The sequence below is a fragment of the Pelodiscus sinensis genome, chromosome 10 (assembly GCF_052426305.1).
Source record: "Pelodiscus sinensis isolate ZL-2025 chromosome 10, ASM5242630v1, whole genome shotgun sequence".
Lineage (NCBI taxonomy): Eukaryota > Metazoa > Chordata > Testudines > Trionychidae > Pelodiscus > Pelodiscus sinensis.
In genome coordinates this window covers 33,368,109-33,384,160 of record NC_143061.1, presented here as the reverse complement: position 1 = coordinate 33,384,160, position 16,052 = coordinate 33,368,109, and positions in this window count along the sequence as shown.

The following is a 16,052-nucleotide window of genomic DNA, read 5'->3' as shown; positions in this document are numbered from 1 at the left end:
TGGGAATTAAGCCCTGGAGTGCCCCCTTCCAACCAGTGTCTTGCTTGCTATTCCCTATTACTGGCTCCACCATTTTGCATTAGGACCCTTAGCATCCTGCCCTCTGGGTATTGTCCTGACACAGCACCCCCACAATCTGTGGTCCTCTCCCTCAGGGAACCTCAGAACCCCTAAACCCACCTTGCCTCAGTGACCCACTGCCAGTCATCATCTATCCCCTTACCTTGGGAGCAAACTGAACTCTGAAATGGCCACTCATTGTAGGGATGTGGACCTGCTGCCTCCTCCTGCTCTGGCTGTTTTCCTGCAGCCTTAGTACCCTTGGGCCCTGCCCAAATTTGCTTGGCCAGAGCTCCCCAGCCCTATCTGCCCTTCCCCAGCCCTGCTCTGTGTCAGGAAGCCTCTGGCTTCACTGGCAGTTAAGTCCCTCCTGCTCCACCACTGGAGTCTGTTTCTGCCCCCTAGGAGCCCTTTATTTATACAGCTCCAGCTGGACCCTAATTGGCTGTGTCTGCTGGCTCCACCACTCCAGTTCTCTTCCAGAGCTGGGTTTTAACCCTTAAAAGGCCAGTGTGGGGCAAACGCCCCAACACAGGAATATTCTGGCGTCCTTTACTCCCATGATCTGGTCTACAGCATATGTCCAAGGACAAAGGGATTGTCTTTCTATTCAAAAGGATCCTGTAATGGTCCCTGAGAAAAAAAATAGTGTGTATAACCCTTAAAGAGCCATAATGTATATCTTTTCCATAGGGAGAGCTATGTAGGGGCCTTAGTATAAAATGAAAACAAGGGTCATATATACATTTCTCCTAAAACTCAGATTCTTGATGCAGTTATTTTTATTCAATTAAAATATATGATTTCATTGGCAGTTTGTCCTGATACCAACAGCAAAATAAACAAAAGGAAAATTTAGAGTAAAAGCTTTGCATGCAGGTTAGATTATCCAGGAGAGCAAATAGTATCCTTCCTCAGCTGAGGGAAAATATGGGGCGCTATTGTCTCCATAGCATTCAATCTGTAATGACCCTCTTATCCTGAAAATGTGATGATTTTTACATCCAGCTTCCACAGTAAATTTTTACAGTTAATTTTGTGTAGCAGTAAGTGTAGATGTTACTGTTTACATAGCGTAAAACATAGTAGCCATTGTGATGTTTATCACCCATGAAGCTCATTTCACATCTCATCTGCTATATGAATGAAATATGAAAATTATTGCTTTTCTAGTATATCTGGGTTAGAATAGCTTACAATTAAAGGGAATGGCTGGGGTAATTTTCAGTCTTCTGTGTCTTACAGCAGTTATTAGCAATACAAAGGAAAAATGTCTCCCTCTTCATAAGTGTCCATATTTCTGTAGTGGTAGATTTCTCACACACTCATGATGAGTCTTAAGATACTACTCTCACTGAGACAACTGTCCCCCTCCCCACCAAATATTTAATTTTATGGGTTTGAATAGAGTAATTCAGATGGAAAATACAATGTGATTTTTTGGCAGGATAATTAACTATTAGAAAAACCTAGGCAGGAGTTTTGGTGGATTTCCCATGACTGGCCATTTTAAAATAAAAAATGGATGTTTTTCTAAAAGATCTGCTCAAGGGATTACTTTGGGGGAAGTTATGTGGCCTGTCTTACAGAGGGGTCAGACTAGATAATCACAAGTGTCTTACCTGGCCTTAAAATAACAAAAAATCCATAAATACTAGAAATGGAAATGGAAATGCCTCTCAGGCTACTAAGAAACCACATTGGGCCAGATATTGATAACAAAAGCACAGCGAGCACCTACTGTACTCCAAGTAGTCCTCTTGAACTTTATACAAGATATCCTGCTCAAAGGGAGAAGTTCAGTACCTTAGGGTACATCTACACAGCAGGGCTAAAGTCGAATTAAGCTACGCAACTTCAGCTACATCAATTGTGTAGCTTATGTCAAAATAGATTAATTCAGCTTTTGGAGCTGTCTACACAGCAGGAAGTCAAAGGAAAAACACTCTTCCTTCGATTCCCTTCTCGTGAAATGAGGGTTACCATGAGTCGGAGTAAGAAGTCTTCCAGCTCAACATTATTTTGAAATAATGGCTTGTTGTGTAGATACACACTATGTTATTTTGGAATAACTAACGTTATTCCGAAATAACGCTGCTGTGAAGATGTACCCTTGCAGAGTACAGATAATTTCTCTCTAAGGAGAAAATTGTGTGGTGTTCAAGAGGTAGTATTTTGAGAGTTGTAGAATAGCGGTAGTTGGTTCTGCTATTTGTTTGTGTTGGATGGCTATCATCTGTTTTTTAATAATGAATTTGGATTTGTTGCATGTTTTCCAGGTAACCTTCCTGTTCCCCCTTCACCCTGCAAAGATTATTTATCATTTAAGGTGGTCCCTTCTCGTTTTATGGTTTCTTTAGCTCATTTTTTCACCTGAGAGTATGAAGAGATTTTAATGGGCCACTCTATCTTTAATATCAGAGGGGTATCTGTGTTAGTCTGGATCTGCAAAAGTGATGAGGAGTCCTGTAGCACCTTATAGACTAACAGATGTATTGTAGGATAAGCTTTCATGGGCAAACACCCACTTCATCAGATGCATCTGACGAAGTGGGTCTTTGCCCACAAAAGCTTATGCTCCAATACATCTGTTAGACTATCTTTAGTGATTTCTTCCAATATATGCTAACCACTTAAGCTAAGAAATCTATTCCATCATGAATTTTTCTGTGAGACTGTACTCTTCCCAGACCTGGAAAATGATTCAGTGTGGCTTAAAAGCTTGTCCCTCTCTACAACAGAATTAATTCTAATAAAAGATATTCCTTCACTCATCTCTCTACGGCTGTGTCTACACTGGCATGAATTTCCGGAACTGCTTAAAACGGAATACTATTCCGTTTTCAGTTTTTCCGGAAAAGGAGTGTCTACATTGGCAGGCTGCTTTTCCGGAAAAGCCCTTTTTCCGGAAAAGAGTCTGTGGCCAATGTAGCTGTGGCTTTTCCGGAAAAGAGCCCCGATCGCCATTTTTGCAATCGGGGCTTTTTTCCAGAAAAGACTACTGGGTTGTCTACACTGGCCCTTTTCTGGAACAGTGTTCCGGAATAAGGACTTATGCCCGAGCAGGAGCAGAATAGATTTTCCGGAATAGCGGCTGATTTTGTACAGTAGAGCATCGTTGCTTTTCTGGAAATTCAAGGGCCAGTGTAGACAGCTCACAGCTTATTCCGGAAAAGCGGCTGATTTTCCAGAATTAGTGGCCCAGTGTAGACACAGCCTACCAGTATTGGAGTTTGTTCCAATGGTATCTTGGAGATATGATAGAATCTAATGAAACTTTGTATCAGGCTATAGCAGAGAAGGTAAATACTTTAAAGGGAAGCACACAGATAAGGCTGTGCACAGTGGCACTTTGAATGGCTGGACCATATATAGTAGGTGCAAAAGACAAATGAACATAATTTGTTCAAAACAAAAATCTAGGGTTTTGCTATCAGAGTGTTATTTAAGATAAGAATGGTAAAACCAGGTAGTAAGTAATTGCCTGGGGAATATTTGTTGCTTATACTTTGAGACGAAATGATGAACTGGATATATATTTTTTCTGCTTGGGAGCAGACTGGGTTTTATTTCTGACATGACTTCCATTGTAAACATAGTCATTATAACTCAATCCATTATAACTCTGAAAATGATTAGCTCCTGAGGGCATGTCTTTGATGAAGTTTAGAAAGTCTTCTGAAAAGTCTGTAAGAACGCTTTAGTTTACTTTTTAGTATACAGATTATAATTCTAGTGAAAATGTAATAAAGAATATCAGGAGAACGGATTTGGTTACATGCCTAAGTACATTTAAACCAAGAGAGCTCAAGGCTTGCTTTTATGTCCTTCCATGTATCTATTATACATCAAAGAAACATTATGGTTGTGCTATAAAACAAGAAAATTCACAATTAAGGGTAAAGCATAATATCTGTGCTCCAAAACTAGCTAAGGCACAATGAGGCTCATTAGAAATTCATTAAGGAGCTCATCCTGCAATCTGTACTTAGAAAATAGTCCCACTGAGCCAAATCCACCACAAGCCTGTAGGGGTACAATTCCAAATCCTACAGCCAGGTTTAAATTTATCCCAAGGTTTAAATGTTTGACAGCACTAGAGGAATTTCATGTCAAAGGGTTCTATTCTAGGATTGAGTCCTTAAAGCTTAGCCGTGGTATGGCAGAAGTCATCTGTTTTCTGTCACTTACCCTGTGATTCGTTATCTTTCTTCTTTTCATAGAAAAATTACGGTTATAGTTTTTCTGTTTGGATCAGATTTAATTCTAGTTTAATCAATATGGATGTGATGCAATGCTCATAGAACTCTGGGTTAGTCTTGCCATTGACTTCAGTGGAATTTGGATCAGACATTGTGAGCACCTTTAGGGAGGGAGGATTAAGTCAAATGTCTCTGCTGATGCTTGGAGAGGTGTACAGTATTCACAAAAAAATACTGATTGCATTGGTATTGCAGCAGGACTTTGTTTATAAAAAAATAAAATTGTGATTTGGACTAACAGCAGCAAAGTTACTTATTTGCATAGGCAATCCAGGTAAGCCAAGTCACTATGGGTATGTCTACACTATAGCACTAATTCGAACTAACTTAATTCGAATTAGTTAATTCGAACTAAGATAATTCGAACTAGTGCATCTAGACCTAAAAACTAGTTTGAATTAGTGTTTTGCTAATTCAAACTAGCATGTCCACATTGAGTGGACCCTGAACCAAGGTTAAGGATGGCTGGAAGCAGTGCCGGCAGGGCATCAGGTTAGGACTTAGAGCGTGGAGCTGCTGTCTCAGGCTAGCCGAGGGCTGTGCTTAAAGTGACCCGACCCTCACCCCGAACAGACAGTTCTCAGTGGTTCCCCTCTCACTTGTCTAACTCGATGAGGGACAGCAAAGCAGTCCTGGCTTGGAGTGCCCTGTGTGCCCACACTCGGCACATCACAGCACTCGGCCATCAGCCCGGCTGCACTTCCCGCGGGCTACCATCCGGGGAGGGGGTCAATCAGGGGGCTGCAGGAGAGCTTCCACCCTGAGAAGCCCGCAGAGCCACCCCAGTCCTCCCCATCGGGGGCTCGTACCCCATTCCTCCCTCACCTCCTTTCACTTACCCCTCCCTAGGCCCCCTTCCTGATGTACAAAATAAAGGACACGTGTGTTCAAAAATAGAAATTCTCTTTATTGAACAAAACTTGGGGAGACTGGGAAAAGGAGGTGGGAGAGGGGAAGAGAGAGGGTGGGAGAGGGGAGGGCAACTAAAATGATCAGGGGTTTGGAACAGGTCCCATATGAAGAGAGGCTAAAGAGACTGGGACTTTTCAGCTTAGAAAATAGGAGACTGAGGGGGGATATGATAGAGGTCTATAAAAGCATGAGTGGTGTGGAAAGGGTGCATAAAGAAAAGTTCTTCATTAGTTCCCATAATAGAAGGACTAGAAGACACCAAATGAAATGAATGGGTAGCAGGCTTCAAACTAATAACAGAAAGTTCTTCGCAAAGCAAATAGTCAACCTGTGGAACTCCTTGCTGCAGGACGCTGTGAAGGCTAGAACTATAACAGAGTTTAAAGAGAAGTTAGATAAATTCATGGAGGCTGGGTCCATGGAGTGGTATTAGCCAGGGGATAGAAATGGTGTCCCTGGCCTCTGTTTTGGAAGGCTGGAGATGAATGGCACGAGACAAATGTCTTGGTCATTGTCTTCGGTCCACCCCCTCGGGGGTAGCTGGTGTTGGCCACTGTCGGCAGACAGGCTACTGGGCTAGATGGACCTTTGGTCTGACCCAGGACGGCCATTCTAAGCTTAGGGCTCAGGGTCGGGGGTCTCACTGGACCACCTTGATTTTCATGCCTACCTGCTCCTGGGTGGCCAGGCTGGTAGCTCTCCTGCCCTAGACGGCCACTTTCCTGTGCCTAGTGCGGAGGTCGTGGATGAGGTCCACGATCTTCGCACTAGACCAGGCGGGCGCCCGTCTCTTGCAGCCCCGGGCAGGCTCCTGGGAGCCGCCAGCCTGGTCCCGGGAAGAGGCGGAGGGCTGGGTGGCAGCGGGTGGCTGGTTCGTGCCGTGCCAGGTGCAGGGTCTGCTGGCTGGGTGCTGGCAGGCTTGCACCTGGCACGGGCACCATAGCCAGACCGTGCCCCTTTAAGGGTTCCGGGGCTGGGAGGGGGGCAGAAGAGTTTCCCTGGTGGTGCCTAGAGTGGCCACCAGGGCAACCTGGGAAGGGCTAGCCTCCCACTAGTTCGAATTAAGTGGCTACACAGCCCTTAATTCGAACTACTTAATTCAAACTAGGCGTTAGTCCTTGTAGAATGAGGTTTACCTAGTTCGAATTAAGCGCTCTGCTAGTTAGAATTAAGTTCGAACTAGTGGTTTGTATGTGTAGCGCCAATCAAAGTTAATTCGAACTAACGCCTCTTAGTTCAAATTAACTTTGTAGTGTAGACATACACTATGTTCTTATTAACTGTGTTCAAGGCATGAAGACCTCTAGGAACTTGAATCATTTTTCAGTTCTCAACAATGTATATCATGGTTTGTGGCTGCCCACACCAACATAGTAGACTGTCTCTAAAATGCCACCAAAATTCTGCTGCAGTACATATTGCATGTCCGGTAAGAAACCAGTTGAGAAGGCTCCATTGTCCTTGTGATAAATCAAATCAAGTGTGACATTGAGTGCAGGGTGCAAAGCAGGATAATTATTGTTATTTTCTCTGTGGACTGTGAAGCTTTCCACACGTCCTCTACCATAAATCCCTCACTTGGTAAACTTATTCACAGTGGGCTCCATGAGGGCAGATGACCATGTGGTGGATTAAGCAAGTATTTAGCTAAGGGTAAATGTACCATATGACACAAAATCATCGCAAGCTTTGCTGTGCATTCCTTTCTGCAAACTTGTGCTGGAGCAATATTGCAGAGAACCAGTAACCAAGGCAAAGGAGCAGATTTCAGTGTGCCTGAAATAATAATACATGGTGGAATTAAATTGCATGTTGATCATCCTTGTGTGAGAAAAGGGAGCCCATACTGGAATGCAGTACTCCATTGTGGAGTAACAGAGTGCCAACACTGAGGTATGTAAAGGTTGGGTGTTGGCACCCCATGTCATTCAGGTCCCTTTTCCTTGCAGGTTGTTGCACATTTTGACCGTAGTCAGTTTCTTCATGTTTGTGAAATGGGACCGTTGTATCCAGTGTAACACCTACATAGACCCAATGTGAATCATGCTTTATTTGCTGACCACTTGGAAATAGATTCAGCTCTCTGCCTACTTGTGCATAATGTAAGTGGAAAACACTCAACACAGTCTTACTTCTTCTACTTATTATCAAGGGCCACCAATGACAATAATCAGCCAGAGCCAACACATTTGCATTCAAAATATTCTCAGGTGGTTAAATTGCCCTGGGGTAAAAAAGGTAACAATTTGGCCAGTGATTTCTTGCACATATTAAATACATCTTTTAAAGACACCCAGATTAAGGTGGAGGCAATTCAGCCATAAGAAAATAGCTATTAACATCTGTGCGCTACTCACCCAAAAGGTCACAGATTATGACTGTATGATTGAAGAAAAAGTATTAAATAGAAAGACTTGCCTGAAGCACATAATAAAATAAAACTGAAAAGCTGTGGACTTGGCTGTGAACTGGTGAGCACATGCTTGGATTCTCATGGTTTTAGCCATTTATTCTTACAGCTATGTAGAAAACTGGAGTTATTTAACTTTATGGTGGAATTACTCTCTTTAGTCTCTTGTGGGAGCAGATGGACTTAACATCTTGTGAGCCTCTCAACTCATATTTTGAATATAAAAACAAAAATAGGTCTGAGGAACTGAATAAGGCAGGCATCATTTGATAGCTAGTTTTGATTGTGTTTTAAAATGCATGTACAGGGTGCATTTTACATAACCTTTTACTACCCATTCCTGGTTGAAGATTCTTCTTAACCTCAGCCAGGGAAACACCATTTTTACACTCATTTGTTCCCAACTCTCCATTAAGATGCTCTGTTGAGTGACTGGATCTCATGTGCCCAGAGGAGAATAGGAAGTCAACAAGATTGTCGGTTCATCTGAACAGTCACATACTGTTAGTCTCCTTTCATTTATGCCCATTTTAAGGCTTTTAAACTCAGTGATTTACAAGGGAGTTCAGCTCCTATACCAGTGTCAGAGACAGGATAGTAGCTCCCACAGTTTTTATGCTTTATACTGATGTTACAAAGAACCCTGTGATCTCAACGGACCACTTCATCTTGTATGCATCTGTCTGACTAAAAACTAGTGAGCCATGGCAAAGAAAGATTAATATGTTACAGGATGAGGTTGAATCACATGCATAAATTTCTGCTCCTAGTTATCCCCCTGAAGCCCTATCAAAATCAATAAAATCAAGGTTGTTGCATGAGTGTAGCTGACCACAGAATTTGGTCGGTTAACTCTGCCTTACAGAAGGGAACAGCATGAAATACCACTAATTAGATATTCTGTGGCTGCTGAAATTGAACGTTTACCTCTTCAGCTTTGGAATACAGGCAACCCATTCAGTTGTTTTAGCCAAGGAAGAGCATGAAAGGCCAATATAACCATTTTGTGTTCTTTCTTCCAAGAAATAAAGCAGCATCTGTTACGATCTAACTTTATTTCTCACTTCCTGAGAAACTGTGATATTCAAGCTCAAATACATAAATAAATATATTGCCAAAGCTCTAAACCTCAAAGTAGGGGGTATTCAAGAAACTGCTGACCTACTCTTAAGTTATAATAATGTTTTTCAAATATTCCAAGCCACAGAAGTACTGTGGATTCCAAAGCAGGAAAATGAAGAGACACTATAAAGAGAAAGCAAACTATCATACAGCTGCAGTGAAAGAGTGCCTTTTTTCTTTCTCCCTCCCTTTTCTAAAGGAACTTTGCAGGACTTTTGCTCTCAATAAGCATTCAGCAAAATAATTTTGCCATCTGTGGGGTGTTATCTTTTTTTGGAGTGCCAAAAAACCTCAATCCATTTAATAAAACATTTTTTTTCATTTCATGGGCTAATTTGCTCTGTGATTTTATAATAAAATGGTACTACACAGGAGCCAGAATGTGAATAGAGTGAGTTTTAATCATTCATAACTCATTCTTGTGACATGATAATCCTTTGTAAAAGTACAGTAATGAGGATAGCTGGAAGGTCTTTTTAGATGAAAACTTTAGCCACAGTTTTCTCCAAAGTAATAGTTAAGACAGACAGGTCCTGATTTTCCTTTCCCCTTTGTCAGCCAACATATTCCTGGGCATGTTTTAGTGTAACTACATTAGAGTTTCCTATTGAACTGATTGTACAAACAAACTCTTTAAGCTTCAATAAGAATGACTTCAATAAGAATGACTGGGAAAATGCCAACCAAGATTTGCAACATAAGACAAGTGGCATCAGGGGAAGTTAATCTATCTAGAGGTAATTTTATAAGCAGCCTTCACTGAATAGATAAAATTAAACATCACCTTAAACATGGAAACAGCCATTACACATCAAGCTTGCAGGGACTATATTATTATAGGTTTGTAGGTCAGAGGATCAATTTAATGTTAATTATAGGCTGAACCTTTCTAGTCTGGCGCACTCAGGACCTGAAGGGTGCCAAACCAGAGAACTTGCTGAACCACGATGTCATGGATCCTTCCCCACTCTGGCATGATAAATGCAGAAGTGGGGGCCAGCAAACATACCCCAAAACCTTATCTACCAGGTTTTGGTATAAAACTTCTCCCCAAAATCTTAAAACCCTAGATTTTGGGTGATAAAATCTCTGCTGCCACCACCCAAATATTGATGTGAAAAATCAGGGGAGAGATCACTTGGGAAATCTCAGCCCTAAAGTACAAACCAGGACACAACCATTAACCAATACCAGGTTAATAAAAAGAAAAGAGAAAACTTTTATTATCACCACAATATTCCTATTGAAAGTATAATGACCAGATGGAAAAGCAACAAATAATATACTCATGGAGAAACTCCATGGGCCTAGAACTTAGTTACAAAAGAAAGCCAAAACATCAGATCCCATTTCCCAAACCATAAAATAATAAAATGGATTTATCTAAACTTTACCCTACTTACAGAAAGTGAAGAATTGTTTCTTAGAGAGAGAGACATGTCTGTCTCCCTCAGTAGCTGGAGGGAACTCTCCAAGACCCAAGGAGGGAGACCCCAAAATTCCTTTGTCCTAGTTTGAAATTCCTACGTACATTCCTGTTGGCCAACTCTACCTGAGTTAGGTACAGTTAACCCCTAAGTCCCCAGGCTGCTGGCTAACCCCCATGATTATGACACACGGGCAATCAGAATTGTCTAGCAGCATTACCAACATTTTCACTGTGTACTGAACTTTTAGAGGACGCTTAGGGGAAATTTGAGCTAAATTACTGCACCGAGAGCCAGGATTAATGGCTGTAAATAAACTTTGAGACCATGGGAAACTTGGCCATACCCATGATAAGTGGACATCCAGCTAGCTAAAGTTATGCCAACCACAGATGTTGCCAGGTCAGAGAGTACCAAACTAGAGAGGTTCAACTTGTAATAATTGGCTATGTCTACACTGGCATAATTTTCTGGAAATGCTTTTAACGGAAAACTTTTCCGTTAAAAGCATTTTCAGAAAAGAGCATCTAGATTGGCAGGACGCTTTTCCGCAAAAGCACTATTTGCGGAAAAGCGTCCATGGCCAATCTAGACGCACTTTTCCGCAAAAAAGCCCCGATCGCCTTTTCGCAATCGGGGCTTTTTTGCGGAAAAGAAATCATTGCTGTCTACACTGGCCCTTTTGCGCAAAAGTCTTTCGGAAAAAGACTTTTGCCCGAACGGGAGCAGCGTAGTATTTCCGCAAAAAGCACTGATTTCTTATAGTAGTAAGTCAGTGCTTTTGCGGAAATTCAAGCGGCCAGTGTAGACAGCTGGCAAGTTTTTCCAGAAAAGCTGCTGATTTTCCGGAAAAACTGGCTAGTCTAGACACAGCCAGCATGTTTAAACATTTCAAGATGCCTATCAAATACATACACATCAGGCATTTTTGCCTGTTCTATGTGTTTGAGCATGTATCTGACTTTTTTTCACACATAAATGTGTAATTTTAGCATATGCCAAGTACCTGAACTGAAAATCTGGCTCACTTGTTTTGACAGACTGGGGCTCAGGCATGATCAATCACAGATGCACACAAACAAAAGTAACAAGGTATTGACACATCTTCAAAAGTACTATCCCTTGATTCCACAATAGCAAAAATATTCAGGGGAGCTGCTGGTCTTTACACCCTAGTGTGTTTCTCTCTTCTGGAACCAGCAGGATCATAGGATAAAGAAGTACTGGGAAATAGCCAGAGACTTCTTCCAGACATAGCAAAATCAGAAAGAGGACTGAGATTAGCTTTCTTTGGAGATAACCTGATCAGGAACCATTTTACTGATTGCAGAGCTCTCTCATTACTTTTCCTAGTTGCCTCCCATCACTCCAGTCTTTTGAGTCCACGCAGCTGCAGAGTCTCTCACTAGCTTTCCGGATGATCGTTATTGTACCTGGATCCTTATTTGGTATTTGATAGCAGTAATAGTGGGTTTTCATTGCCCATGTGATTCCAGACTTTGTGGATTAGACCTAAAGTAATTTTTAGATTAAACTCTCATCCATAAACAGAAGAGACATTATTTGTTCTGTTGCAGATCACTAATACTGGGGGGAAAACAGTTCGACTGCCAATTCAGATTTGACTGACTTAAAATAGACCATTCTGTATACATTAGCTCTGGAAAGCAATGCTGCTTACATGAAAATGGCAAATAGCAGAAATGCTTATGTTTCAGAATCAGTTACTTTGCAACACAGAGGAATTTACTATATGAACAGCAATAATAAGGTTCTTCAAGGCTTAGCAATGCTTATAGTGTCCAATGTATTTGCAGAAGAAGCAGTTAGATGAGTAAGCTGAGTGGCACAAGAGTCTATATATTTTATTTTATGACAGGCTTATATAACTGTATTGATGAGTATCTTGGAGCACTAGATACTGGAAAAAAATGCACAGCAAGAAGATAGATAAGAGAGCAGCAAGAAATCTTAACAGATGCAAAATCCTAAATTCTGGATTTAAAATCACTACTTCACAGCAAAGGACAAGGAAAAAAATCTATTTTGCTCTTATTATGGTTTGACAAACTTCTCTATCATTGAAGTATAAAAGACAGACTAATTATGTGAAAGCAATGATTTTTTTTTGGTTTGTCATAAAACTAATTATAAAATGGTTTTTAATAAAATATTCCATGCCAAAGCCAATGCATTTTATATTGTCCCTTATAAAATAATCCTTCATATTCTAGTTTTTAATTCTTAATCACAGTATTCATTTAGACATTATAAAGGAAATTAAGATGTCTTATGTAACTGATTTGTGGACAGTATATTCTTTGTAGATAGCCTGGAGATGTGATGAAATACTTGCATTAATATGGCATGGTTCTTAAGAGAGGCTGTCTTCACAAAAATGTGAATACTTCAGCTTTTTTAATGCTCTTTTATAATGATACTGGATGTCAGATTGTATCTAAAATGTGCTAAATCTTAAAATATTAAGAATTTTATTTAGTAAACTTCATTGATCCTGAACCCTGATCTTGTTCATCCTTATTAAGGCTTGAAATTAACATAAATATTTAAATGAAAGGAAATGATAAGATTTAAGAGATAACAGAAATCTTTTTAAAATAGTTATGAATAATTTCCAAAGATTAAGAATGTTTTTTTAATTATCAAATCTGAGAGGGAGAAAAAAACTAAAAAATACTTGCCAGCTTGATTTTTAATGTATAGGCTAAACATTTTACTAAAAATTTGAAAACTTGTGTTAGTTTTTAGCTGTTCAAATCCCATATTTAATAGGGCTTGTACACTTAAAACCCTTTGTGATACTTCATAAATGAGGATTTAGTGGGACCGTATTTAATACAGAAGGAAATAAATTTATAACATTGTTCATCTGAACTACTGATTAATTTAATTTGTCCTTCACTCAGGCTACGGTGAAACATAATTGGCTATTGATTTTGGGTGCCTCAGGTTTTGGGTGCACAACCTAAGCTATCCTAAAGGGACCCGATTTTCACAAAGTGCTGAACAGTCACTGTCAGAAAATCAGGTTCCTTTTATGTTGCTCGATGTTCAGCACACACAGAATCATTTGAATTTTTAAAATCATTGGCCCCAATTTTTGTTCTTTTGAACAACTTGTTATATTTGCCTACTGGTGGCTTCAACAGGGCAATATTTTGCTAACAGCTACACACAAGGCTGCGGAGATACTTGCTGGGCCCCTGGGCAAAGTGGAAGCGGGCCTGTTTTCATGTTCATGGGAGGGGTGCGGCTGGAGTAAGCCTCCTTCAGGTAGTCCTTCTGGGCTTTGGTAGTGATTTATAGGGCCCGGTGGCTCTGGCTGCTGTGAGCAGAAGCCCCTGACCCTTTAAAATCACTTGGCCCTGGAAAGCTGCCCTCTTTGCCCCGCTCTGCCCACCCCATCCGTGGCCCTGGTTACACAATTGGGGCTCGTCTACACTGGCCCCTTTTCCGGAAGGGGCATGTTAATTTCACCTATCGTAGTAGGGAAATCCGTGGGGGATTTAAATATCCCCCGCGGCATTTAAATAAAAATGTCCGCCGCTTTTTTCTGGCTTTTAAAAAAGCCGGAAAAGAGCGTCTACACTGGCCCCGATCCTCCGGAAAAAGCGCCCTTTTCCGGAGGCTCTTATTCCTACTTTGAAGTCACTTTGAAGTAGGAATAAGAGCCTCCGGAAAAGGGCGCTTTTTCCGGAGGATCGGGGCCAGTGTAGACGCTCTTTTCCGGCTTTTTTAAAAGCCGGAAAAAAGCGGCGGACATTTTTATTTAAATGCCGCGGGGGATATTTAAATCCCCCGCGGATTTCCCTACTACGATAGGTGAAATTAACATGCCCCTTCCGGAAAAGGGGCCAATGTAGACGTAGCCTTGTTGTTGCTGTTTCTGTTTATAATTTGTTTAATACTGCTCATATATTTGTCTGTCTTTATACTTGTGTACTGGATTGTTACGGCCCTGAAGAACGTACAAGACACATCTCCTGGGCCAAACTACAATACTTTACACAGCTTGAGGATCACCTCACGCCACAAGCAGTTCCATTGCTCACATGTGGAGTAAGAGTATTGGAATCTGGCCCCTCTAAAGCAGCGTACACACTGATATCCAAAGGTAGGCATTGATTGAAAGGTGAATTTAGACGGGAATAGATACAGAGAAGAACTGTGAGGAATCACATGACTAAAGAGCCCTTCATATGAGCAGTGAGTAGAAGGCCTTTCATGTTTAGCATGGGAAAATGAAGATCAAGAGGGGATATAATTACTGCTTATAAATACATTCACAGGAGTGAGCATCAGAGAGGGTGAAAATCTATTTAACTAAAGGACAAAGTTGGCACAAGAACAAATGGGTAAGAATCAGCCATGAATAAATTTAGGCAGATAATTCGATTCTGGAGCAGTCTTCCAGGAGGAGTGATGATAGGGTTACCTGTAATAAGAGACCAGACTCAATGACCTGGAAGTATCTTAGGGATGCTGTTGTAAATGAAAGTAGAGTGTGATCCAAATATTCTATTTGTCCTGCAATTTTAGATGCAGATAAAGCTACATAGAAATCTTTTCACTAAGGACTAGATAAATTTGGCAACATTGTATGTCACAACATCATGTCACATAGCAGGCTCATGATGGGACATGGTGACTGTAGCATCTTATTGCACACCTGCCTAAATGAAATCGTTTCCAAGAAACCATCCTCTGTGTGCCAGAACCAGGAGAAGGCCAGATATGTAGAACAGTGTCCAGTTTCAGTGAGTCTATGACCATATTTAAATAGCCACGTGGATGAAATGCGGCAGGGAAGAATAGATGGAGTGTATTTCAGGGAAGGACAAAGGCGTGGGATAGATAGAGCAGTTGCTCAGAGAAGGCTGGCAGGGCTGGGTTGGAAGTAGGAGGTAGATTATGGCATAAAGATTGTGATACCATAGGCAAAAAAAAGCGTACGGAGGAAGAAGTAAGAGATAGAAGGAGGATTTATGTGTGTGTGGAGAGGTTGGAGAATTATTAATAGTGAGTTGGTGGGAGAGAAGAAAAAGTCAGAGATTTTGGAACTTATCAGAAAAGAAGACTTTGGTGCCAGCTACCAGAAACCAGATCACTGCAAACAATAAAGATTATCAGCAGTTTGCTTAGAAAACTCATGCTCATGCCTGGCCATGAAAGATATAGCAAGGAGCAAATATTTCAATGCAAAACCCCACAGCTATTTAGCAGCAGTATCTGAATAACACAACTGACTATTAATTTCTTGAACTTCTCAGAACAGATAACCAAAGAAACAGCTATGGAAAATAAATTTAAAAATTGAATGTTACACAGAACACATGTTTTTTCTCTTTTGTCATTGTCTAGAATGCTTATAATAGGTCTTCTTGTCTTTTGCCACTAAAATATCTGTAAGCAATGACAGTTTTTTGGGGGAAAAAAGATACATAGGCACAAAATGGTAGATGATATAGGAATAGGGAGAGGGAGACTTTAAAAAAAATGGCAAGGAATACAAGATCCAGAAAATGATTATGAGAGGCATTGGTGGGCAGCAATTGAAAGTTGTGCCGGCCGTGCAATAGGAAATGGGAATTACTTGGAAAGACCAATGATGCATTCAGGCTTTTAAACAATGCACTTTGACAAGATTTAGATGTTGAAGTGGTGAAATGGCAAATCAATCAGTTGCTTGCAATAGAATCAATGAAGCAGGTGGAGCTGTGAATATTGTGATTGAGGGGACAGAATTGCAAGCTCCTGTAACTTTGCAATTAACAAAGCCACCACAGAATGATATTTCTATTTTGGGATTTGTATGGGAAAATCGGTATGGCAGCTGCA